We start from the raw sequence: 24,638 nt of genomic DNA, 5'->3' as shown, positions 1-24,638 counted from the left end.
AGGAGAGATTAATTGCTTCTTTTTTGGGGGGGTCCAAACCAACCCGTCATATCAGTCACAGTCGTGTGGCAGACCCTGTCACTGAAATGATGGGTTGGTTAAAGTGTGCATGTCCTGTTTTGTTTATACAACATAAGGGTGGGTGGGAGGGCCCAAGGACAATTCCATCTTGCACCTCTTTTTTCTTTTCTTTTTCTTTGCATCATGTGCTGATTGGGGAGGGTTTTTTGGAAGGGACATCCTGCGTGACACTGCAGTGCCACTCCTAGATGGGCCCGGTGTTTGTGTCGGCCACTAGGGTCGCTAATCTTACTCACACAGTCAGCTACCTCATTGCGCCTCTTTTTTTCTTTGCGTCATGTGCTGTTTGGGGAGGGTTTTTTGGAAGGGCCATCCTGCGTGACACTGCAGTGACACTCCTAGATGGGCCCGTTGTTTGTGTCGGCCACTAGGGTCGCTAATCTTACTCACACAGCTACCTCATTGCGCCTCTTTTTTTCTTTGCGTCATGTGCTGTTTGGGGAGGGTTTTTTGGAAGGGCCATCCTGCGTGACACTGCAGTGCCACTCCTAGATGGGCCCGGTGTTTGTGTCGGCCACTAGGGTCGCTAATCTTACTCACACAGCTACCTCATTGCGCCTCTTTTTTTCTTTGCGTCATGTGCTGTTTGGGGAGGGTTTTTTGGAAGGGACATCCTGCGTGACACTGCAGTGCCACTCCTAGATGGGCCCGGTGTTTGTGTCGGCCACTAGGGTCGCTTATCTTACTCACACAGCGACCTCGGTGCAAATTTTAGGACTAAAAATAATATTGTGAGGTGTGAGGTATTCAGAATAGACTGAAAATGAGTGTAAATTATGGTTTTTGAGGTTAATAATACTTTGGGATCAAAATGACCCCCAAATTCTATGATTTAAGCTGTTTTTTAGTGTTTTTTGAAAAAAACACCCGAATCCAAAACACACCCGAATCCGACAAAAAAAATTCGGTGAGGTTTTGCCAAAACGCGTTCGAACCCAAAACACGGCCGCGGAACCGAACCCAAAACCAAAACACAAAACCCGAAAAATTTCAGGCGCTCATCTCTACTGAATATACAGTATGCAGCACATGTGATATACAGTATATGGAACATATACTGTACAATATATATATATTTATATATATATATATATATATATGCACACACACAAACTGTACAGCAAGTAGTATATGTAGACTATCAATTGCACAGTATGGGAGATATAGATAAATATACACTGTACAGCATGTGATATATCTAGATATATAGAATTTCTGTACAGCATGTGAAATATATATACACTAAGAGAGAGAATATACACTGTACAGCAAGTGATAAATATGTGGAGCATATACTGTATGTAGAGCATAATAGAGAGAGAATATACACTGTACAGCAAGTGATGCCTACAGAATATACAATATGCAGCACATGTGATATATATGGAACATATACTGTACAGTGTATATATATATATATATATATATATATAAACACATACACACCCACAAACTGTACAGCAAGTGGTATATGTAGACTATCAATTGTACAGTATGGGAGATATATATACATATACACTGTACAGCATGTGATATATCTACATAATGTACACTGTACATGACATGAGAATATCTAAATGATGTGAGATATATAATTTCTGTACAGCACATGTGACATATATACAGAACACACATTGTGACATCATCCTACGTCACAGCAGCACACCTAGCCTGCCACTGTACAGACACGTCACAGAGCGCAGCCGCCAGGAAGCAGTCACCCTTCCCAATCTACCGGTGCGGCCACGGTCTCCGCCGCTCTGTTCCGGGCTCTGGAACCCTGACCCGGCCGTCTTCATGTCACCGCCCACATCTTGGAAGGAGACGCCCCCTGGTTCGAGCGGAGCTGGTTGCTGTGGAAACCATCTCTCTCAGAAGCCTACTGATTTGTCTTTGTCGATCCCTGCTATCATGGTGTGGAGTCTCCTGATTGGCTGCTGTGAGGAGGCGGCGTCAGATTGTCAGCATCAGAAGCCAGGAGACCTGGCTGCAGCTGATCGTCGTTACCTGGCAACCGCCTGAGGCATCAGCATCCATCTCCTGTCACTACCCACATGGTGTATATATCCTTATCCCCTATCACCTGACACGGGGTCTATGTATACCTGACAGCCCCAGGGGTTATATATCTAACTTCCATGTCACCTGATGGCAGGTAGAGCTACATTTTACACATAAGGCAGACAGAGCCCCTTTTTACACCTAAGGCAGGCAGAGTCCCCTTTTTACACATTAGGCAGGCAGAGTCCCCCTTTTTACACATAGGGCAGGCAGAGTCCCCCTTTTTACACATTAGGCAGGCAGAGTCTGAGAGAGAGTATTCTACTTAAATGTGACCAACTGGCAGGCCTCTCCTCTTCTCCTTTCTGCCCTACGCTGTGCTCTTCGCAGCGCAGGGCATTGTGGGAGGGCTGGGAGAGATGTCATCTCTCCTAGCACACGGGTGGGAGAGAGCTGCAATGCTGTCCGGCTACCTATGTGAGAGGTAGCCAGGCAGTGCAGCTGGGCGCCGGTGGTGTCGGCGGGGGGACGCAGGCCAGACATGTCCCGTGCAGCAGCGGTCCAGGAGACAGGCGGCGGCGGGAGTGAGTAGTGAGATAGCAGGTGTGCGGGTGGGGGTGTGCTGCCAGATAGTTCGCCCTCAGTGCATTTGCGCTGTGGGCAAGACACCATTGGCACACACCTAGTTACAGCCCTGCCTGACAGCCCCAGGAGTTATACTGTATATCTTACCTCCATGTCACCTGACAGAGTCTATATACCTGACAGCCCCAGTGGGTATGTATCCTACCTCCATATTACCTGACAGCCCCAGGGGGTATGCATCTTACCTCCATGCAAGGGTGTAGCTTCCATAGGTGCAGAAAGTGCAGCTGCTATGGGGCCCAGAGCTGAGAGGGGCCCACCTTCCCTGTCAAAGTTATGTGTTATATACATTTTTCACCATTGGATGATAAAAAACATTTGCCTTGGGACCTACAATATATCTAGTTATGCAACTGGACCTGCTCATTGTAATGTGGTATAAAATGAACTGGATTATAATGTATGAAAAAATGAATGTATTTTAAAATGAATGTATTATAATGTTACATAATATGAACTGGGGCACTATAGTGTGGCAAAATAGGAACTGGGAACACTTTATGTGACCATGTGAATTGGTGATACTGTGTTGCATAATGTGTACTGGCAGCCCTACACTGTGATATAATGTGAACTAGGGCACTACTATGGTTCAGAATATGAGCAAGGGCACTATTATGGGGCATAAAATTAACAACTCCTGTGGTCTCTCTCGAATCATTGGGGCAGGGGCCCCTTCAAAATGTTGCTACGGGGCCCATGAAGTTCTGGCTACGCTCCTGCCTCCATGTCACCTGACAGCCCCAGCGGGTGTGTATCCTACCTCCATATTACCTGACTGCCGCAGGTGTATGTATCCTACCTCCATGTCACCTGACAGCTCCAGGGGTATGTATCCTACCTCTATGTCACCTGACAGCCCCAGGGGTAATTATTCTTCCTCCATGTCACCTGACTGCCCGAGGGGGTATGTATCCTACCTCCATGTCATCTGACAGCCCCAGGGGTATGTATCCTACCTCCATGTCACCTGACAGCCCGAGGGGGTATGTATCCTACCTCCATATTACCTGACAGCCCCAGGGGTATGTATCCTACCTCCATGTCACCTGACAGCCCCAGGGGTATGTATCTTACCTCCATGTCACCTGACAGCCCCAGGGGTATGTATCTTACCTCCATGTCACCTGACAGCACCGGGGGGTATGTAGCCTACCTCCATGTCACCTGACAGCACCGGGGGGTATGTAGCCTACCTCCATGTCACCTGACTGCCCCAGGGGGTATATATCCTTTTCCTCATCTATACTCCTATCTACTCGATGGGTCTGGTAAAGGGTAAGTTAGTGTCAGACTAGGCCCTGGGGTGAAATGACCCTGGTGTGTATGTGACCAGGAACTGGAGGGGGCATTGTCAGCCCACAAAGGATTTATATGATAAAATGATGATAGAAAGTGACAGATTTTAGGGCCCTGGATCAATAGAGTCCGCATAGCACCTTGTTGTGCCGCCCGCATGTGAGAGGGCTCCAGCCTCTCTGTTACATAGTAGAGATGAGCGCCTGAAATTTTTCGGGTTTTGTGTTTTGGTTTTGGGTTCGGTTCCGCGGCCGTGTTTTGGGTTCGAACGCGTTTTGGCAAAACCTCACCGAATTTTTTTTTGTCGGATTCGGGTGTGTTTTGGATTCGGGTGTTTTTTTCAAAAAACACTAAAAAACAGCTTAAATCATAGAATTTGGGGGTTATTTTGATCCCAAAGTATTATTAACCTCAAAAACCATAATTTACACTCATTTTCAGTCTATTCTGAATACCTCACACCTCACAATATTATTTTTAGTCCTAAAATTTGCACCGAGGTCGCTGTGTGAGTAAGATAAGCGACCCTAGTGGCCGACACAAACACTGGGCCCATCTAGGAGTGGCACTGCAGTGTCACGCAGGATGTCCCTTCCAAAAAACCCTCCCCAAACAGCACATGACGCAAAGAAAAAAAGAGGCGCAATGAGGTAGCTGTGTGAGTAAGATTAGCGACCCTAGTGGCCGACACAAACACCGGGCCCATCTAGGAGTGGCACTGCAGTGTCACGCAGGATGGCCCTTCCAAAAAACCCTCCCCAAACAGCACATGACGCAAAGAAAAAAAGAGGCGCAATGAGGTAGCTGTGTGAGTAAGATTAGCGACCCTAGTGGCCGACACAAACACCGGGCCCATCTAGGAGTGGCACTGCAGTGTCACGCAGGATGTCCCTTCCAAAAAACCCTCCCCAAACAGCACATGACGCAAAGAAAAAAAGAGGCGCAATGAGGTAGCTGACTGTGTGAGTAAGATTAGCGACCCTAGTGGCCGACACAAACACCGGGCCCATCTAGGAGTGGCACTGCAGTGTCACGCAGGATGTCCCTTCCAAAAAACCCTCCCCAATCAGCACATGATGCAAAGAAAAAGAAAAGAAAAAAGAGGTGCAAGATGGAATTGTCCTTGGGCCCTCCCACCCACCCTTATGTTGTATAAACAAAACAGGACATGCACACTTTAACCAACCCATCATTTCAGTGACAGGGTCTGCCACACGACTGTGACTGATATGACGGGTTGGTTTGGACCCCCCCCAAAAAAGAAGCAATTAATCTCTCCTTGCACAAACTGGCTCTACAGAGGCAAGATGTCCACCTCATCTTCACCCTCCGATATATCACCGTGTACATCCCCCTCCTCACAGATTATCAATTCGTCCCCACTGGAATCCACCATCTCAGCTCCCTGTGTACTTTGTGGAGGCAATTGCTGCTGGTCAATGTCTCCGCGGAGGAATTGATTATAATTCATTTTAATGAACATCATCTTCTCCACATTTTCTGGATGTAACCTCGTACGCCGATTGCTGACAAGGTGAGCGGCGGCACTAAACACTCTTTCGGAGTACACACTTGTGGGAGGGCAACTTAGGTAGAATAAAGCCAGTTTGTGCAAGGGCCTCCAAATTGCCTCTTTTTCCTGCCAGTATAAGTACGGACTGTGTGACGTGCCTACTTGGATGCGGTCACTCATATAATCCTCCACCATTCTATCAATGTTGAGAGAATCATATGCAGTGACAGTAGACGACATGTCCGTAATCGTTGTCAGGTCCTTCAGTCCGGACCAGATGTCAGCATCAGCAGTCGCTCCAGACTGCCCTGCATCACCGCCAGCGGGTGGGCTCGGAATTCTGAGCCTTTTCCTCGCACCCCCAGTTGCGGGAGAATGTGAAGGAGGAGATGTTGACAGGTCGCGTTCCGCTTGACTTGACAATTTTGTCACCAGCAGGTCTTTCAACCCCAGCAGACTTGTGTCTGCCGGAAAGAGAGATCCAAGGTAGGCTTTAAATCTAGGATCGAGCACGGTGGCCAAAATGTAGTGCTCTGATTTCAACAGATTGACCACCCGTGAATCCTTGTTAAGCGAATTAAGGGCTGCATCCACAAGTCCCACATGCCTAGCGGAATCGCTCCCTTTTAGCTCCTTCTTCAATGCCTCCAGCTTCTTCTGCAAAAGCCTGATGAGGGGAATGACCTGACTCAGGCTGGCAGTGTCTGAACTGACTTCACGTGTGGCAAGTTCAAAGGGCATCAGAACCTTGCACAACGTTGAAATCATTCTCCACTGCACTTGAGACAGGTGCATTCCACCTCCTATATCGTGCTCAATTGTATAGGCTTGAATGGCCTTTTGCTGCTCCTCCAACCTCTGAAGCATATAGAGGGTTGAATTCCACCTCGTTACCACTTCTTGCTTCAGATGATGGCAGGGCAGGTTCAGTAGTTTTTGGTGGTGCTCCAGTCTTCTGTACGTGGTGCCTGTACGCCGAAAGTGTCCCGCAATTCTTCTGGCCACCGACAGCATCTCTTGCACGCCCCTGTCGTTTTTTAAAAAATTCTGCACCACCAAATTCAAGGTATGTGCAAAACATGGGACGTGCTGGAATTTGCCCATATTTAATGCACACACAATATTGCTGGCGTTGTCCGATGCCACAAATCCACAGGAGAGTCCAATTGGGGTAAGCCATTCCGCGATGATCTTCCTCAGTTGCCGTAAGAGGTTTTCAGCTGTGTGCGTATTCTGGAAACCGGTGATACAAAGCGTAGCCTGCCTAGGAAAGAGTTGGCGTTTGCGAGATGCTGCTACTGGTGCCGCCGCTGCTGTTCTTGCGGCGGGAGTCCATACATCTACCCAGTGGGCTGTCACAGTCATATAGTCCTGACCCTGCCCTGCTCCACTTGTCCACATGTCCGTGGTTAAGTGGACATTGGGTACAGCTGCATTTTTTAGGACACTGGTGACTCTTTTTCTGAGGTCTGTGTACATTTTCGGTATCGCCTGCCTAGAGAAATGGAACCTAGATGGTATTTGGTACCGGGGACACAGTACCTCCAACAAGTCTCTAGTTGGCTCTGCAGTAATGATGGATACCGGAACCACGTTTCTCACCACCCAGGATGCCAAGGCCTCAGTTATCCGCTTTGCAGTAGGATGACTGCTGTGATATTTCATCTTCCTCGCAAAGGACTGTTGAACAGTCAATTGCTTACTGGAAGTAGTACAAGTGGGCTTACGACTTCCCCTCTGGGATGACCATCGACTCCCAGCGGCAACAACAGCAGCGCCAGCAGCAGTAGGCGTTACACGCAAGGATGCATCGGAGGAATCCCAGGCAGGAGAGGACTCGTCAGAATTGCCAGTGACATGGCCTGCAGGACTATTGGCATTCCTGGGGAAGGAGGAAATTGACACTGAGGGAGTTGGTGGGGTGGTTTGCGTGAGCTTGGTTACAAGAGGAAGGGATTTACTGGTCAGTGGACTGCTTCCGCTGTCACCCAAAGTTTTTGAACTTGTCACTGACTTATTATGAATGCGCTGCAGGTGACGTATAAGGGAGGATGTTCCGAGGTGGTTAACGTCCTTACCCCTACTTATTACAGCTTGACAAAGGGAACACACGGCTTGACACCTGTTGTCCGCATTTCTGGTGAAATACCTCCACACCGAAGAGCTGATTTTTTTGGTATTTTCACCTGGCATGTCAACGGCCATATTCCTCCCACGGACAACAGGTGTCTCCCCGGGTGCCTGACTTAAACAAACCACCTCACCATCAGAATCCTCCTGGTCAATTTCCTCCCCAGCGCCAGCAACACCCATATCCTCCTCATCCTGGTGTACTTCAACACTGACATCTTCAATCTGACTATCAGGAACTGGACTGCGGGTGCTCCTTCCAGCACTTGCAGGGGGCGTGCAAATGGTGGAAGGCGCATGCTCTTCACGTCCAGTGTTGGGAAGGTCAGGCATCGCAACCGACACAATTGGACTCTCCTTGTGGATTTGGGATTTCGAAGAATGCACAGTTCTTTGCTGTGCTGCTTTTGCCAGCTTGAGTCTTTTCATTTTTCTAGCGAGAGGCTGAGTGCTTCCATCCTCATGTGAAGCTGAACCACTAGCCATGAACATAGGCCAGGGCCTCAGCCGTTCCTTGCCACTCCGTGTGGTAAATGGCATATTGGCAAGTTTACGCTTCTCCTCCGACAATTTTATTTTAGGTTTTGGAGTCCTTTTTTTTCTGATATTTGGTGTTTTGGATTTGACATGCTCTGTACTATGACATTGGGCATCGGCCTTGGCAGACGACGTTGCTGGCATTTCATCGTCTCGGCCATGACTAGTGGCAGCAGCTTCAGCACGAGGTGGAAGTGGATCTTGATCTTTCCCTAATTTTGGAACCTCAACATTTTTGTTCTCCATATTTTAATAGGCACAACTAAAAGGCACCTCAGGTAAACAATGGAGATGGATACTAGTATACAATTATGGACTGCCTGCCGACTGCAGACACAGAGGTAGCCACAGCCGTGAACTACCGTACTGTACTGTGTCTGCAGCTAATATAGACTGGTTGATAAAGAGAAGATGTCTATGTAACTATGTATGTATAAAGAAGACTGAAAAAAATCCACGGTTAGGTGGTATACAATTATGGACGGACTGCCTGCCGAGTGCAGACACAGAGGTAGCCACAGCCGTGAACTACCGTACTGTACTGTGTCTGCAGCTAATATAGACTGGTTGATAAAGAGAAGATGTCTATGTAACTATGTATGTATAAAGAAGAATGAAAAAAAACCACGGTTAGGTGGTATACAATTATGGACGGACTGCCTGCCGAGTGCAGACACAGAGGTAGCCACAGCCGTGAACTACCGTACTGTACTGTGTCTGCAGCTAATATAGACTGGTTGATAAAGAGAAGATGTCTATGTAACTATGTATGTATAAAGAAGAATGAAAAAAATCCACGGTTAGGTGGTATTACAATTATGGACGGACTGCCTGCCGAGTGCAGAGACACAGAGGTAGCCACAGCCGTGAACTACCGTACTGTGTCTGCTGCGACTGGATGATAAATGATATAAAAAATATATATATATCACTACTGCAGCCGGACAGGTATATATTATATATTATATAATGACGGACCTGCTGGACACTGTCTGTCAGCAGAATGAGTTTTATTTTTATAGAATAAAAAAAAAAAAAACACACAAGTGAAGTCACACGACGAGTGTTTAACTTTTTCAGGCAATCACAATATAAGTATACTACTAACTATACTGGTGGTCAGTGTGGTCAGGTCACTGGTCAGTCACACTGGCAGTGGCACTCCTGCAGCAAAAGTGTGCACTGTTTAATTTTAATATAATATGTACTCCTGGCTCCTGCTATAACCTATAACTGGCACTGCAGTAGTGCTCCCCAGTCTCCCCCACAATTATAAGCTGTGTGAGCTGAGCAGTCAGACAGATATATAATATATATAGATGATGCAGCACACTGGCCTGAGCCTGAGCAGTGCACACAGATATGGTATGTGACTGACTGAGTCACTGTGTGTATCGCTTTTTTCAGGCAGAGAACGGATATATTAAATAAACTGCACTGTGTGTCTGGTGGTCACTCACTATATAATATATTATGTACTCCTGGCTCCTGCTATAACCTATAACTGGCACTGCAGTAGTGCTCCCCAGTCTCCCCCACAATTATAAGCTGTGTGAGCTGAGCAGTCAGACAGATATATATAATATTATATATAGATAATAGATGATGCAGCACACTGGCCTGAGCCTGAGCAGTGCACACAGATATGGTATGTGACTGACTGAGTCACTGTGTGTATCGCTTTTTTCAGGCAGAGAACGGATATATTAAATAAACTGCACTGTGTGTCTGGTGGTCACTCACTATATAATATATTATGTACTCCTGGCTCCTGCTATAACCTATAACTGGCACTGCAGTAGTGCTCCCCAGTCTCCCCCACAATTATAAGCTGTGTGAGCTGAGCAGTCAGACAGATATATATAATATTATATATAGATAATAGATGATGCAGCACACTGGCCTGAGCAGTGCACACAGATATGGTATGTGACTGACTGAGTCACTGTGTGTATCGCTTTTTTCAGGCAGAGAACGGATATATTAAATAAACTGCACTGTGTGTCTGGTGGTCACTCACTATATAATATATTATGTACTCCTGGCTCCTGCTATAACCTATAACTGGCACTGCAGTAGTGCTCCCCAGTCTCCCCCACAATTATAAGCTGTGTGAGCTGAGCAGTCAGACAGATATATATAATATTATATATAGATAATAGATGATGCAGCACACTGGCCTGAGCCTGAGCAGTGCACACAGATATGGTATGTGACTGAGTCACTGTGTGCTGTGTATCGCTTTTTTCAGGCAGAGAACGGATTATAAAGTAAACTGCACTGTCCTCACTAGTAAACTCTTCTCCACTCAGTCTCTACACTTCTACAGTAACAGTACTCCTCCTAGTCAGCTCCAGTAAATCTCTCTCAGTCTCTTATAATCTAAATGGAGAGGACGCCAGCCACGTCCTCTCCCTATCAATCTCAATGCACGTGTGAAAATGGCGGCGACGCGCGGCTCCTTATATAGAATCCGAGTCTCGCGATAGAATCCGAGCCTCGCGAGAATCCGACAGCGTCATGATGACGTTCGGGCGCGCTCGGGTTAACCGAGCAAGGCGGGAAGATCCGAGTCGCTCGGACCCGTGAAAAAAAACATGAAGTTCTGGCGGGTTCGGATTCAGAGAAACCGAACCCGCTCATCTCTATTACATAGAATAACAGAATTCATGCGGCGCACAATCTGGCTTTGGTATTATGTATAGAAGTGAAATGATGGTCAACAAATAATATGTATCCAGGTGTAACAGATTCTTATACAAAGGGAATATCAAACAGTGAATGTCACCTATAGCAAAATATGTCTATAAGTCTTATACAAATAGCGTCTTATGTTACACACTAGAATCCAATCTGGTGATTACGCCCCAGTCTGTATACGCTCCTGCTCACCCACTGTATCCAGCCAGACTATATATTAATGGAGAAATACTTATCCACCAATTCTGAATCTTAAAAAAATTAAAATATCTAAATATACATGCATATATGAGAAATAATAACTTTGAACATCAAGTCCTCTTAGTGGTAATAGAATCACTGAAACTGTATATAGTATATGGGTATTCTGCACATGGTAATGTCCGCAGTATGCAATGCTTCATGTCTCACGCTTCTTACACAGAACCTCATTTTAATGGGCACAGTATCAGTACTCACAGACACTATTAGGCAGGTAAGTGGTAGGTGAGTTGCACATTACAGTACTTACCAGTGTTACTACCTCTGCTCCTCCATGGGCTGTGGTGTGAGTGGGTATCTGTGATTGGTATGTTATGTGTATGATATATAATAAAAATCACTTGTGTGCTTCATCTAAAATGTATTTTTACTGTATTACCATCATACAATTAACCATCTCTAAATGAAGTAAAAATAGACATAGGAGGACCGGCAGCCATATGCACAAACCCCATTGGCTGCTTTCTCCTGTTCATATCTCTCCTTGCTAATCCTAGCGTGATTGGTCAGTGGTGATAGTGGACCAACGCGTTTCGTCATGTGCGTGATTTCCTCAGTGGGTGTGGCTGTGCTTCTACGATCCCTCAAATATCTCTCTCTCCAGCTTTTGATAACTTCTTATTGGTAATCTACCATATTTGTCATGCATGCCTTTACCTATCTCATCCCCTTGAGAATTGCTTCTGTTTCATTGCTATGACCACTCTGTAGTTGCATTGTCATAGGACATCCTGTTGCATCACCGTGGTAACTGTTACGTTGGCCTATACTTCAGGCTCTGATACTAGTTGTAAATTCTCCTTTATGGTGATCAAATGCAATGGTTAAGGTTCCTACTGGTTGTCCTCTAGTGGTCACCTAACGTTTCTCCTTCTGTACTTTAGTCACTATAATTGCTCAGTGTTGTTTGTACGACATCCATAACTGCGGTGCAGCCTTTATTTCTCTATCGTCCTAGTGGATGCTGGGGTTCCTGAAAGGACCATGGGGAATAGCGGCTCCGCAGGAGACAGGGCACAAAAAGTAAAGCTTTTCCAGATCAGGTGGTGTGCACTGGCTCCTCCCCCTATGACCCTCCTCCAGACTCCAGTTAGATTTTTGTGCCCGGCCGAGAAGGGTGCAATCTAGGTGGCTCTCCTAAAGAGCTGCTTAGAAAAAGTTTAGCTTAGGTTTTTTATTTTACAGTGAGTCCTGCTGGCAACAGGATCACTGCAACGAGGGACTGAGGGGAGAAGAAGTGAACTCACCTGCGTGCAGGATGGATTGGCTTCTTGGCTACTGGACATCAGCTCCAGAGGGACGATCACAGGTACAGCCTGGATGGTCACCGGAGCCGCGCCGCCGGCCCCCTTGCAGATGCTGAAGTCAGAAGAGGTCCAGAATCGGCGGCTGAAGACTCCTGCAGTCTTCTAAAGGTAGCGCACAGCACTGCAGCTGTGCGCCATTTTCCTCTCAGCACACTTCACACGCAGTCACTGAGGGTGCAGGGCGCTGGGGGGGGGCGCCCTGGGAGGCAAATGTAACCTATATAAAGGCTAAAAATACCTCACATATAGCCCCCAGAGGCTATATGGAGATATTTAACCCCTGCCTGGATTCACTAAATAGCGGGAGACGAGCCCGCCGGAAAAGGGGCGGGGCCTATCTCCTCAGCACACGGCGCCATTTCCTCTCACAGCTCCGCTGGTCAGGACGGCTCCCAGGTCTCTCCCCTGCACTGCACTACAGAAACAGGGTAAAACAGAGAGGGGGGGCAAATTTATGGCGATATTTTGATATATATAAAGCAGCTATAAGGGAGCACTTATTATAAGGCTATCCCTGTTATATATAGCGCTTTTGGTGTGTGCTGGCAAACTCTCCCTCTGTCTCCCCAAAGGGCTAGTGGGTCCTGTCTTCGTTAGGAGCATTCCCTGTGTGTCTGCTGTGTGTCGGTACGTGTGTGTCGACATGTATGAGGACGATATTGGTGTGGAGGCGGAGCAATTGCCAAATATGAGGATGTCACCCCCTAGGGAGTCGACACCAGAATGGATGCCTTTATTTATGGAACTACGGGATAGTGTCAACACGCTAAAGCAGTCGTTTGACGACATGAGACGGCCGGACAATCAATTAGTGCCTGTCCAGGCGACTCAAACACCGTCAGGGGCTGTGAAACGCCCTTTGCCTCAGTCGGTCGACACAGACCCAGACGCAGGCACTGACTCCAGTGGTGACGGTGACGAATCAACCGTATTTTCCAGTAGGGCCACACGTTATATGATTTTGGCAATGAAGGAGGCGTTACATTTAGCTGATACTACAGGTACCACTAAACAGGGTATTATGTGGGGTGTGAAAAAACTACCTATAGTTTTTCCTGAATCAGAAGAATTAAATGACGTGTGTAATGAAGCGTGGGTTGCCCCTGATAAAAAGCTGATAATTTCAAAGAAATTATTGGCATTATACCCTTTCCCGCCAGAGGTTAGGGAGCGCTGGGAAACACCTCCTAGGGTGGACAAGGCGCTAACACGCTTATCTAAACAAGTGGCGTTACCCTCTCCTGAGACGGCCGCACTTAAAGATCCATCAGATAGGAGGATGGAAAATATCCAAAAAAGTATATACACACATGCAGGTGTTATACTACGACCAGCTATAGCGACTGCCTGGATGTGCAGTGCTGGGGTAGTTTGGTCAGAGTCCCTGATTGAAAATATTGATACCCTGGACAGGGACAATATTTTACTGTCGTTAGAACAAATAAAGGATGCATTTCTTTATATGCGTGATGCACAGAGGGATATCTGCACACTGGCATCACGGGTAAGTGCTATGTCCATTTCGGCCAGAAGAGCTTTATGGACGCGACAGTGGACAGGCGATGCGGATTCAAAACGACATATGGAAGTTTTGCCGTATAAAGGGGAGGAGTTATTTGGAGTCGGTCTATCAGATTTGGTGGCCACGGCTACAGCCGGGAAATCCACCTTTCTACCTCAAGTCACTCCCCAACAGAAAAAGGCACCGACTTTTCAACCGCAGCCCTTTCGTTCCTTTAAAAATAAGAGAGCAAAGGGCTATTCATATCTGCCACGAGGCAGAGGTCGAGGGAAGAGACAGCAACAGGCAGCTCCTTCCCAGGAACAGAAGCCTTCCCCGGCTTCTGCAAAAGCCTCAGCATGACGCTGGGGCTTCTCAAGCGGACTCGGGGACGGTGGGTGGTCGTCTCAAAAATTACAGCGCGCAGTGGGCTCACTCGCAGGTAGATCCCTGGATCCTGCAGATAATATCTCAGGGGTACAGGTTGGAATTAGAGACAGATCCACCTCGCCGTTTCCTGAAGTCTGCTTTACCAACGTCCCCCTCCGAAAGGGAGACGGTTTTGGAAGCCATTCACAAGCTGTACTCTCAGCAGGTGATAGTCAAGGTACCTCTTCTACAACAAGGGAAGGGGTATTATTCCACTCTTTTTGTGGTACCGAAGCCGGATGGCTCGGTAAGGCCTATTCTAAATCTGAAGTCCTTGAACCTGTACATAAAGAAGTTCAAGTTCAAGATGGAGTCACTCAGAGCAGTGATAGCGAAACCAGGGGTACCTCAGGTTCGTTGTACAAAACTGTCACTATCAGTTTCAGACGCTGCCGTTCGGATTGTCCACGGCACCTCGGGTCTTTACAAAGGTAATGGCCGAGATGATGATTCTTCTTCGAAGAAAAGGCATATTAATTATCCCATACTTGGACGATCTCCTAATAAGGGCAAGGTCCAGAGAACAGCTAGAGATGGGATTAGCACTGTCGCAAGAAGTGCTAAAACAGCACGGGTGGATTCTGAATATTCCAAAATCCCAGTTAATGCCGACAACTCGTCTGCTGTTCCTAGGGATGATTCTGGACACGGTTCAGAAAAAGGTTTTTCTCCCGGAGGAAAAAGCCAAGGAGTTATCCGAGCTTGTCAGGAACCTCCTAAAACCAGGAAAGGTGTCTGTACATCAATGCACAAGAGTCCTGGGAAAAATGGTGGCTTCTTACGAAGCAATTCCATTCGGCAGATTCCACGCAAGAATTTTCCAAAGGGATCTGTTGGACAAATGGTCAGGGTCGCATCTTCAGATGCACCTGCGGATAACCCTGTCTCCAAGGACAAGGGTGTCTCTTCTGTGGTGGTTGCAGAGTGCTCATCTATTGGAGGGCCGCAGATTCGGCATACAGGATTGGATCCTGGTGACCACGGACGCCAGCCTGAGAGGCTGGGGAGCAGTCACACAAGGAAGAAACTTCCAGGGAGTATGGACGAGCCTGGAAACGTCTCTTCACATAAACATTCTGGAACTAAGAGCAATATACAATGCTCTAAGCCAGGCAGAACCTCTGCTTCAGGGAAAACCGGTGTTGATCCAGTCGGACAACATCACGGCAGTCGCCCATGTGAACAGACAGGGCGGCACAAGAAGCAGGAGTGCAATGGCAGAAGCTGCAAGGATTCTTCGCTGGGCAGAGAATCATGTGATAGCACTGTCAGCAGTGTTCATCCCGGGAGTGGACAACTGGGAAGCAGACTTCCTCAGCAGACACGATCTTCACCCGGGAGAGTGGGGACTTCATCCAGAAGTCTTCCACTTGCTGGTAACCCGTTAGGAAAGACCAATGGTGGACATGATGGCGTCTCGCCTCAACAAAAAACTGGACAGGTATTGCGCCAGGTCAAGAGATCCGCAGGCAATAGCTGTGGACGCGCTGGTAACGCCTTGGGTGTACCAGTCGGTGTATGTGTTTCCTCCTCTGCCTCTCATACCAAAAGTATTGAGAATTATACGGCAAAGAGGCGTAAGGACGATACTAGTGGTTCCGGATTGGCCAAGAAGGACTTGGTACCCGGAACTTCAAGAGATGATCACGGAAGATCCGTGGCCTCTACCTCTAAGGAGGGACTTGCTTCAGCAGGGTCCCTGTCTGTTTCAAGACTTACCGCGGCTGCGTTTGACGGCATGGCGGTTGAACGCCGGATCCTAAAGGAAAAAGGCATGCCGGAAGAAGTCATTCCTACTTTGATTAAAGCAAGGAAGGAAGTAACCGTGCAACATTATCACCGAATTTGGCGAAAATATGTTGCGTGGTGCGAAGATCGGAGTGCTCCGACGGAGGAATTTCAACTGGGTCGATTCCTACATTTCCTGCAATCAGGATTGTCTATGGGTCTCAAATTGGGATCTATTAAGGTTCAAATTTCGGCCCTGTCGATTTTCTTTCAAAAAGAATTGGCTTCAGTCCCTGAAGTCCAGACCTTGTTAAGGGAGTGCTACATATACAGCCTCCTGTGGTGCCTCCAGTGGCACCGTGGGATCTCAATGTGGTTTTGGACTTTCTAAAATCTCATTGGTCTGAACCACTAATGAAGGTGGATTTGAAATATCTCACATGGAAAGTGACCATGCTTCTAGCCCTGGCTTCGGCCAGGAGAGTGTCAGAACTGGCAGCTTTATCTTACAAAAGCCCATATCTGATTTTCCATTCGGACAGGGCAGAACTACGGACTCGTCCGCATTTTCTCCCTAAGGTGGTGTCAGCATTTCATCTGAACCAGCCTATTGTAGTGCCTGCGGCTACAAGTGACTTGGAGGACTCCAAGTTACTGGACGTTGTCAGAGCATTAAAAATATATATTGCAAGGACAGCTGGAGTCAGAAAATCTGACTCGTTGTTTATATTGTATGCACCCAACAAGATGGGTGCTCCTGCGTCTAAGCAGACGATTGCTCGTTGGATCTGTAGCACAATCCAACTTGCACATTCTGTGGCAGGCCTGCCACAGCCTAAATCTGTAAAGGCCCACTCCACAAGGAAGGTGGGTTCATCTTGGGCGGCTGCCCGAGGGGTCTCGGCATTACAACTTTGCCGAGCAGCTACGTGGTCAGGGGAGAACACGTTTGTAAAATTTTACAAATTTGATACTCTGGCTAAGGAGGACCTGGAGTTCTCTCATTCGGTGCTGCAGAGTCATCCGCACTCTCCCGCCCGTTTGGGAGCTTTGGTATAATCCCCATGGTCCTTTCAGGAACCCCAGCATCCACTAGGACGATAGAGAAAATAAGATTTTACTTACCGATAAATCTATTTCTCGGAGTCCGTAGTGGATGCTGGGCGCCCATCCCAAGTGCGGATTATCTGCAATAATTGTACATAGTTATTGTTAACTAATTCGGGTTATTGTTGAAGGAAGCCATCTTTCAGAGGCTCCGCTGTTATCATACTGTTAACTGGGTTTAGATCACAAGTTGTACGGTGTGATTGGTGTGGCTGGTATGAGTCTTACCCGGGATTCAAAATCCTCCCTTATTGTGTACGCTCGTCCGGGCACAGTACCTAACTGGAGTCTGGAGGAGGGTCATAGGGGGAGGAGCCAGTGCACACCACCTGATCTGGAAAAGCTTTACTTTTTGTGCCCTGTCTCCTGCGGAGCCGCTATTCCCCATGGTCCTTTCAGGAACCCCAGCATCCACTACGGACTCCGAGAAATAGATTTATCGGTAAGTAAAATCTTATTTTTCCACATTGTACCAATTTTGTTCCTAATGATAACTTCTGTGTGGGAATTTTTTAGGTTCTATCTATATTGTATTTTAGCCCTTGTAGCTTATAGGGCTGAATGTAATAACTCTGAGAAGCAGGAAGTGCGGGAATTTGTGCGAGTCTGGTGATTATTAAAGCGGCAATCATTTATAGCATGTGTCCTGCTATAGCTTATATACCCTATAACGTATGTTCTTGGGTTCATACTATTTTGGTTTTGCACACCCTAAATTGTCTCTGTATTATGCATTATATGCTACTCAGTTTTGCATACTTAACTGCGCACACAATTATATTTCTTATGGATCTATATTTAGACCTCCAGGTTGTAAGGTTTTATGCTGAGTTCCCATCGCCTCTCGGTTTTGTTAAATTTTGGCCAAAATCCCCTCTTTGCTAATTAGGTTGTATCTGCTCAGTTGTTATAAGTCGCAAAGCTTCAAGGTTGCAGTCATGTTTTTCCCTGAAATGTTGGGATGCACTATGTTGCTGAAATCCATTCTTACGTTCCTTATATGTACCCTTGTTCTTCTTTCCATAGGTCTTTGTGTCTGTCCCACGTACTGCCGATTGCAGCAGCAGATATACAGTATTCTGTTGGTGGAGTCACAGGTAAGTTTCTGCCTTATTGTGTACGGCTGTTTGGTTTGGTTTGATGGAGCTGGGCCGGACTGCACACCCTAACTTCAAACATAATAAGAAGTGCTACCATGCTGAGACTTGTAGTGGCACACAGAAAAAAGAAAATTGCTGGTGCACACTTCAAACACTAAGAATACTAATAATAAGAATTATTATAATTAACTTCTTAGTTTGGCTAAAAGTGCGAGCCCTCCTACCACGGCAAGGCGAACCTTTATCAGGTGGGTCCCTACAGCCCTAATACTGACACAGTATATAGTATATATTTATCCAGGACTTACCTTTCATAGTGTCCATTCTAATGTGTAGACTGCTATGCTCAGAAACCTTATTACTACTCCATGTTAAAATGTAAAGTTTATTATAATTATTCTGATTATCAGTAATCTTAGTGTTTGAAGTGTACACCTGCATTTTTCTTTTTTCTTCTTTTTTTCTGTGTGGTTTAGTTTGATGTAAAGCTTACTGTGGGTTTTGTGCTTCTGTATCCCAGGTTCCTGCAGTTACAGCATTCTCCGCAGTGGAATATCCCCCCCGTTTCCTTTGTAACTGAGGTTTGTACTAATTCTTTATAATTCCTAAAGTGCTTCTTATCTGGTCTCTGTTTTAAATCAGGGGCTTACTATATCTGATTGTTGTTGGAAAGTTTCTGAGTTGTGTGTCCTTATGTAATATATGTCAGTCTTGGTTTTGGTCGCCGATCGATGGATTGGATCGGCATCTGGAAATTGCAGCACTGATCAGGGCTGCCATCAGAAATTGTGGGGCCCAGGACAGCCTGAATAGACTGGAATGCAACAGGTTATAGGTTTGAATCCTGGGTATGGCAGTATATTGAAATGTGTTATTTATTAAATTGTATTGTACTGCCTAAGCACTCCTAAAGAAACGCTCTGCAGCACCAGCCTCTCTTTCTGCCCCTCCTCCCCTGCAGCCCCCACAGCCAGAGCCGGATTAAGGGGGGGTTTCTGGGGGTAAGTACCCCGGGCCCCCCTGTCAAAAAAGGGTCCCCCGCCACGCGTCAGAGCTCAGATCTCTAATTCGATCTGCTCCGCGGCACTGCACTTCCGTGCAGTTGCGCTCCCCTCCCCACTGACAGGTGACAGTGAGCCCAGCCGCTGGCGCTGCAGAGCTAACTGAGCAACGGCTCAGCCGCCCAATAGGTGGAAGTAAAGCTGCAGCCTGCGGCTCAGTGACTGGCTGAGCACACAGGCTGGGAAGAGGAAGATCCCACCTCGGCAGCGTGTGGGGATTTGCACAGAGAAGGAGAGGAACATTCAAGCTTCCACTCTCCTGTTTGTAAGTCAGGCTTTTTTTTCTTTTTAAGGTATGCATCTGAAGTTAGGCTCTGAGTTATGTGTTTATAATATTTATATATATATATATATATGGTGCGGGGGGTGGGATGAGGTATTACAAGCGACCGAGGTGTCTAATCAATGATTAAGTACAACAGGTACTAATAAATAATAAAATTTAATATTTAGGAGTACAAAGCACTAAAAAAAGGGGGGAGGAGTAACATGCAATAAAATGTAAAAATCGCTGGATTGGTACAAAAAAGAAGTAAAAAGGGGAGGGGGTTTATGCTAAAGAATACATCAGGGTACATATATCAAAATTCATAAAAGTACATAATAACACTAAAATAAAAAAAAATAAAAAAATAAAAATTTTGTTATATAAAAAAAAAATTCTTTTAAAATCAAAAATGCATACGATAAAATACAGTAAAAGGTGAGGAGAAGTAGCTTATCTTTTATAAGTTTGAGATGTGATCAGAAAGTCACCCAACGCGTTTCGTCCCTCATGGACTTCATCAAAGGGTAATGCAGAGCTAGAGACTGAACCTATTTATACCTTGAGACTGAGGGAAGTGATGCTGACGTCACTTCCTGTTTAGTTAATTGGTAACAACATGTTTGTAGTAAAAAATACAATTCTGTGCGGGTAAAAATGGAGAGGATAACATAGAGACCATGGCCAGTATATTTACTTATAGAAACGAGACCTAGATAAGGTTAAAAACATCCAAAGTCTGTGTGATAGTTCACTTCCGGTCCGGAGTCAGCTGATGATAATATCCGCCTCCCGTCTGCCCCACTTCCGCCCCGCTTCCGGCGGCCTAGAGATGCTTCTGCGCATGCGCCCGGTGGTCGCGGACGTAATGAATGCATTTACTGGATTTGCTTCTTAGTTGGAGCGGCGGCCATCTTTTTGGTTAGTTATGTGCATACGTCACAGTGCTTCCGTGGAGCGGAGTTCTGTTAATTGCCTTCAAGGAAAGGCATGAGTGCGTCCATGGAGGCGGTGTGACTCCCCATAGGGTACATGAAACGAAAAAGAAATATTTAGTTCAGAGGGCAAAAACGGAGAACAAGGGGAATATATGAGATATATATATGGGCAGAAATGGCTGGAGCATATTAATAAGGGGTAAAAGTGGAAATGATCGGAAAATGAGAACAAAACACTTTTTCCATGAATGTTTTTTTTTTTTTTTTTTAAACGGTGGAAGATAAATAAAATGAGAATATATAAATATATAAGTATAAAAATATATATAAAAACAAAAATGTAATAATGAGAATTATTATAGGCGCAAATTGAACAACGCATGATTATAAATGGAATATGAATGTAATTACGAGCTTAGTGGCTGGAAGGTGAAGAGGAAGGATAATATAGTGGAACTAGCGGCGTGAGGGGAGGAGGGGTAGTAAGGGTGGGGGAGGGGAGAAGAATTGATACCTTCGGGAAGTAGGTGAATTACTGGTGTAAGTGAATAGGTAATACCATTAGGAAGGTGTTGTTCTGATATTTGTCTCAGAGCATATATACATATTTTTCCTATACTGTTGTTTACAAAATTAGATACTGTTTTTGTGGCGCTATTAGCTTCTTTTGTACACACCTGTTTCTTTGGTATCATTGCTTCCAGCTGCCTGGAGTAAACCAGTATTGAACACAGTATGTTTGGAATAAATGAACGCACTAATAAAAGGAGTAACCTCTGCCAAAAGATTTTCAATGAGACTGTTACCCCCGAAATTGCACCCACCTCTAATGACTTGGATAGTATGTTTTGGAACATTGAGAGACTACTGACCAAGGAGGTTAAAGCATGGTGGGACATTAGGGGTTTGGAACATTATGTCAGTGTCAATAGAGTCCCTAGGGGGCTCAGGATTACGAAACAGCCCACCTTTGGGAAAGATAACCAAGAATTCGTACAAGAATGGGACAAAACACTACATAATTGTTCTATTTCTCTCATGAAACTATTGATCACGGAGAAAAAACGCATTATCTCAGACCTAGAATCTGACATTAAGGAGGCTGAGAATAAAATGGAAGTACATAAAGACAAGGAGGATTTCAGGATCAATGAAAAGGTGTTAAATAAAAAACTTGATCGCATTGAAGATGAAGTAATCAGAAACAAAGAAAAGAAATTTGCTAGAGACAGACACGATTACGAAAATAATATGATTAAGAATTGGAGCCGCTTCAGTGGAGGAGGCCATGCGGCTCCCCAAGGCAGAAGGGAATATTGGAAAACGGTTCCCAGGAAACACAATGGCCATATGAATAGAAACAAGGAGACCCAGGAATCTCACAATTTGGAAACCAGTAACAGATTCACTACACTACGCAGACTGGACTCCAACACTGAGGAGTCTTTTTTATCGAAAGGTACGAACCACTACCACCGAGACACTACAAAAACACCGGCAAGAACAAAGAACACGTCACCACGCAAAAGAAGACTGGAAGACGAAGAGGATGTCGGGGAGGCAGGAGGGTCAAGACTATACAAAAGACGAAATCTAGTATAGAACAACCCACACCCAAGGGCATCTTCAATCTGTCCAGCCATAATTTGACAAATCATGAGACTACACTGCTTAATAAAGGCCTTTCATTTGCACCTACAAAGGGTATGAATAAATTTGAAGTTTTTATCGATCTGAATAAATTCATAAGAAAAATCACCCTTAAAAGACATTTTCTGAAAAAAGAAGATGCGGTGATACAGAACTATGAACAATCGAAATCAGGTTTGAAACCCACATCAAAATTCTACCCTTTGGAATCAAAAGGTCACAATGTGGGCCTTTTTTATGAACTGGTTAAAAAGGATCTGTGTGATGCCAACATTCCATCTGTAAAGGAGAAGAATCTCTCCAACAGGGAGACGGAAGCAATTAAACTATTACAAGAAAACCACAACTTGGTTATAAAACCTGCTGACAAAGGGGGGGGGTTGGTCATTATGGACAGAGAAGCATACGTCACTGAAGCACTCAGACTACTAGGTGATCAGACATCATACGTGCCATTGTCTTGTGATCCGAAAGACCAATTTGTGGAAGATCTGAGGGAAATGCTTCTGAAAGCCTTCAGAAAGGAGATACTCACGAAGGATGAATATCAATATCTCCTTAATTCCAACCCCACTACCCCCATATTTTATTTTCTCCCGAAAATACATAAGTCTATGGACAAACCTCCCGGCAGACCAATTGTGGCTGGTATTGACTCTTTGACCTCACACCTATCGGAGTACGTGGATATATTCCTGAGGAAGTATGTAATGGAACTACCGGCCTTCCTGAAAGATACCACATCTGTCCTGAACCTCTTGGAAACATTACAATGGAAGGACACATATAGGTGGGCCACAATAGATGTACAGTCCCTTTACACCTGCATAGAGCATGCTAAGGGTATTGAGGCCTGTAACAATGTTCTTTCTTCGGATCCCGAAATTACAGAAGATCACAGTCTGTTTTTATGTGAGCTCATGAATTTTATACTCAAACACAATTATTTTACCTTTTTAGACGTATTTTATCTTCAAATATGCGGAACAGCCATGGGCGCAATTTTTGCACCCAGTTTTGCAAACTTGTTCATGGGTCAGTGGGAAAAGGAATTCATCTTCAACAATCACCCATACCAACGAAACATCATTTTTTACAAAAGATACATAGATGACATCATTTTAGTATGGGAAGGCGACCAGTCAAGTTTTAATGAATTTTTAACGTACATTTCTAATAATACCATGAACCTTAAGTTTACTGCTAATATGGATACTGAACGGATTGAATTTTTAGACCTGATTTTAACACACTCAGGAGAAGAAATTATCACTAGCAACTTCATAAAAAAGGTAGATATGAATAGTTACGTTCATTACAAGAGCAATCACCGCAAACAATGGAAAGATAACACCCCCTTATCCCAATTCACAAGAATAACACGGAACTGTAAGAAGACGGAAGACAGGGATCAACAACTTGAAGTGTATAAAGGAAGATTCAAAGACAAAGGGTACCCGATCCGACTTTTGGAAGAAGCCACTCTTAAGGCTAAAGCTGCAAAAAGAACGGATCTTCTCAAGTATAAATCCAAGAACGTTAAGGAAGACACAGTTAAATTCATCACAACATACAGTCGACACGAGAATCTCATTAAGAATGTCCTCAAGAAACATTGGAATATACTCCTTATGGACCCTATACTGAAGAACTACCTCACCAAAGAGCCACAAATGGTCTTCCGCAAGTCTCGGAGTCTCAAAGACACACTAGCTCCTAGCATGTTGAAGAATCCACCAGCTACTAGCATAATGCCAAAATGCAAAGGAAGCTTCAAATGCGGGAGATGCAACATATGTAAATACCTCCACCCAAACAGAAGATTCTTTCAAAATACTCAAACCCAGAAAGAGTATCAGATCAAACAATTCATCAATTGCAACACCATGTCAGTAATCTACCTTCTGGAGTGTCCATGTAAACTGAAGTATATAGGAAAAACTAAAAGACCCCTCAAAATACGTATCCAGGAACATGTTAGAAATATCAAGAATAAAGTCCTCACACATGCAGTTTCCAAACATTTCCACCTTTTCCATAACTCGGATCCAGAGACATTAACATATAAAGGCATTGAACTAGTAGCATTGGGAGCCAGAGGTGGAGACCTTTCAAATCTCCTTTCCAGGAGAGAAATGTATTGGATATACGAACTCAATACTCTCCATCCGGATGGTTTCAACGAAGGGTACGAGATAGCACCTTTTTTATGAATAAGCTACTCTCTACCCTTATGCTCATCTTTTTCTTCACATCCACGAGTATATCACCTCTTTGGTGGGGCACATTATGTCGTATGGATTAAAACTCGAAGGGGTGTTCACCTGGTCATGAGCTTGCCTCAGTGACGGGATAATCACACTTGATACCTATTTATATGTGCCA

At 45.3% G+C, this 24,638-nt stretch overlaps 1 long non-coding RNA gene across 1 annotated transcript in view; it reads left to right on the top strand.

The window, feature by feature from the left end:
• Positions 1-24,638, top strand: part of LOC134935697 (uncharacterized) — a 438,569-nt gene that overhangs the window by 393,194 nt on the left and 20,737 nt on the right. Inside the window, exons 2-3 of the long non-coding RNA XR_010180350.1 lie at positions 18,266-18,336; positions 18,860-18,920. This is a non-coding gene — a long non-coding RNA (uncharacterized LOC134935697). The remainder of the gene's footprint in view (positions 1-18,265; positions 18,337-18,859; positions 18,921-24,638) is intronic.

The sequence above is a fragment of the Pseudophryne corroboree genome, chromosome 6 (assembly GCF_028390025.1).
Source record: "Pseudophryne corroboree isolate aPseCor3 chromosome 6, aPseCor3.hap2, whole genome shotgun sequence".
In the NCBI taxonomy this organism is placed as follows: Eukaryota; Metazoa; Chordata; class Amphibia; order Anura; family Myobatrachidae; genus Pseudophryne; species Pseudophryne corroboree.
The sequence above is the reverse complement of the archived record's forward strand: the minus strand, read 5'-3'. Positions and strand labels throughout refer to the sequence as shown.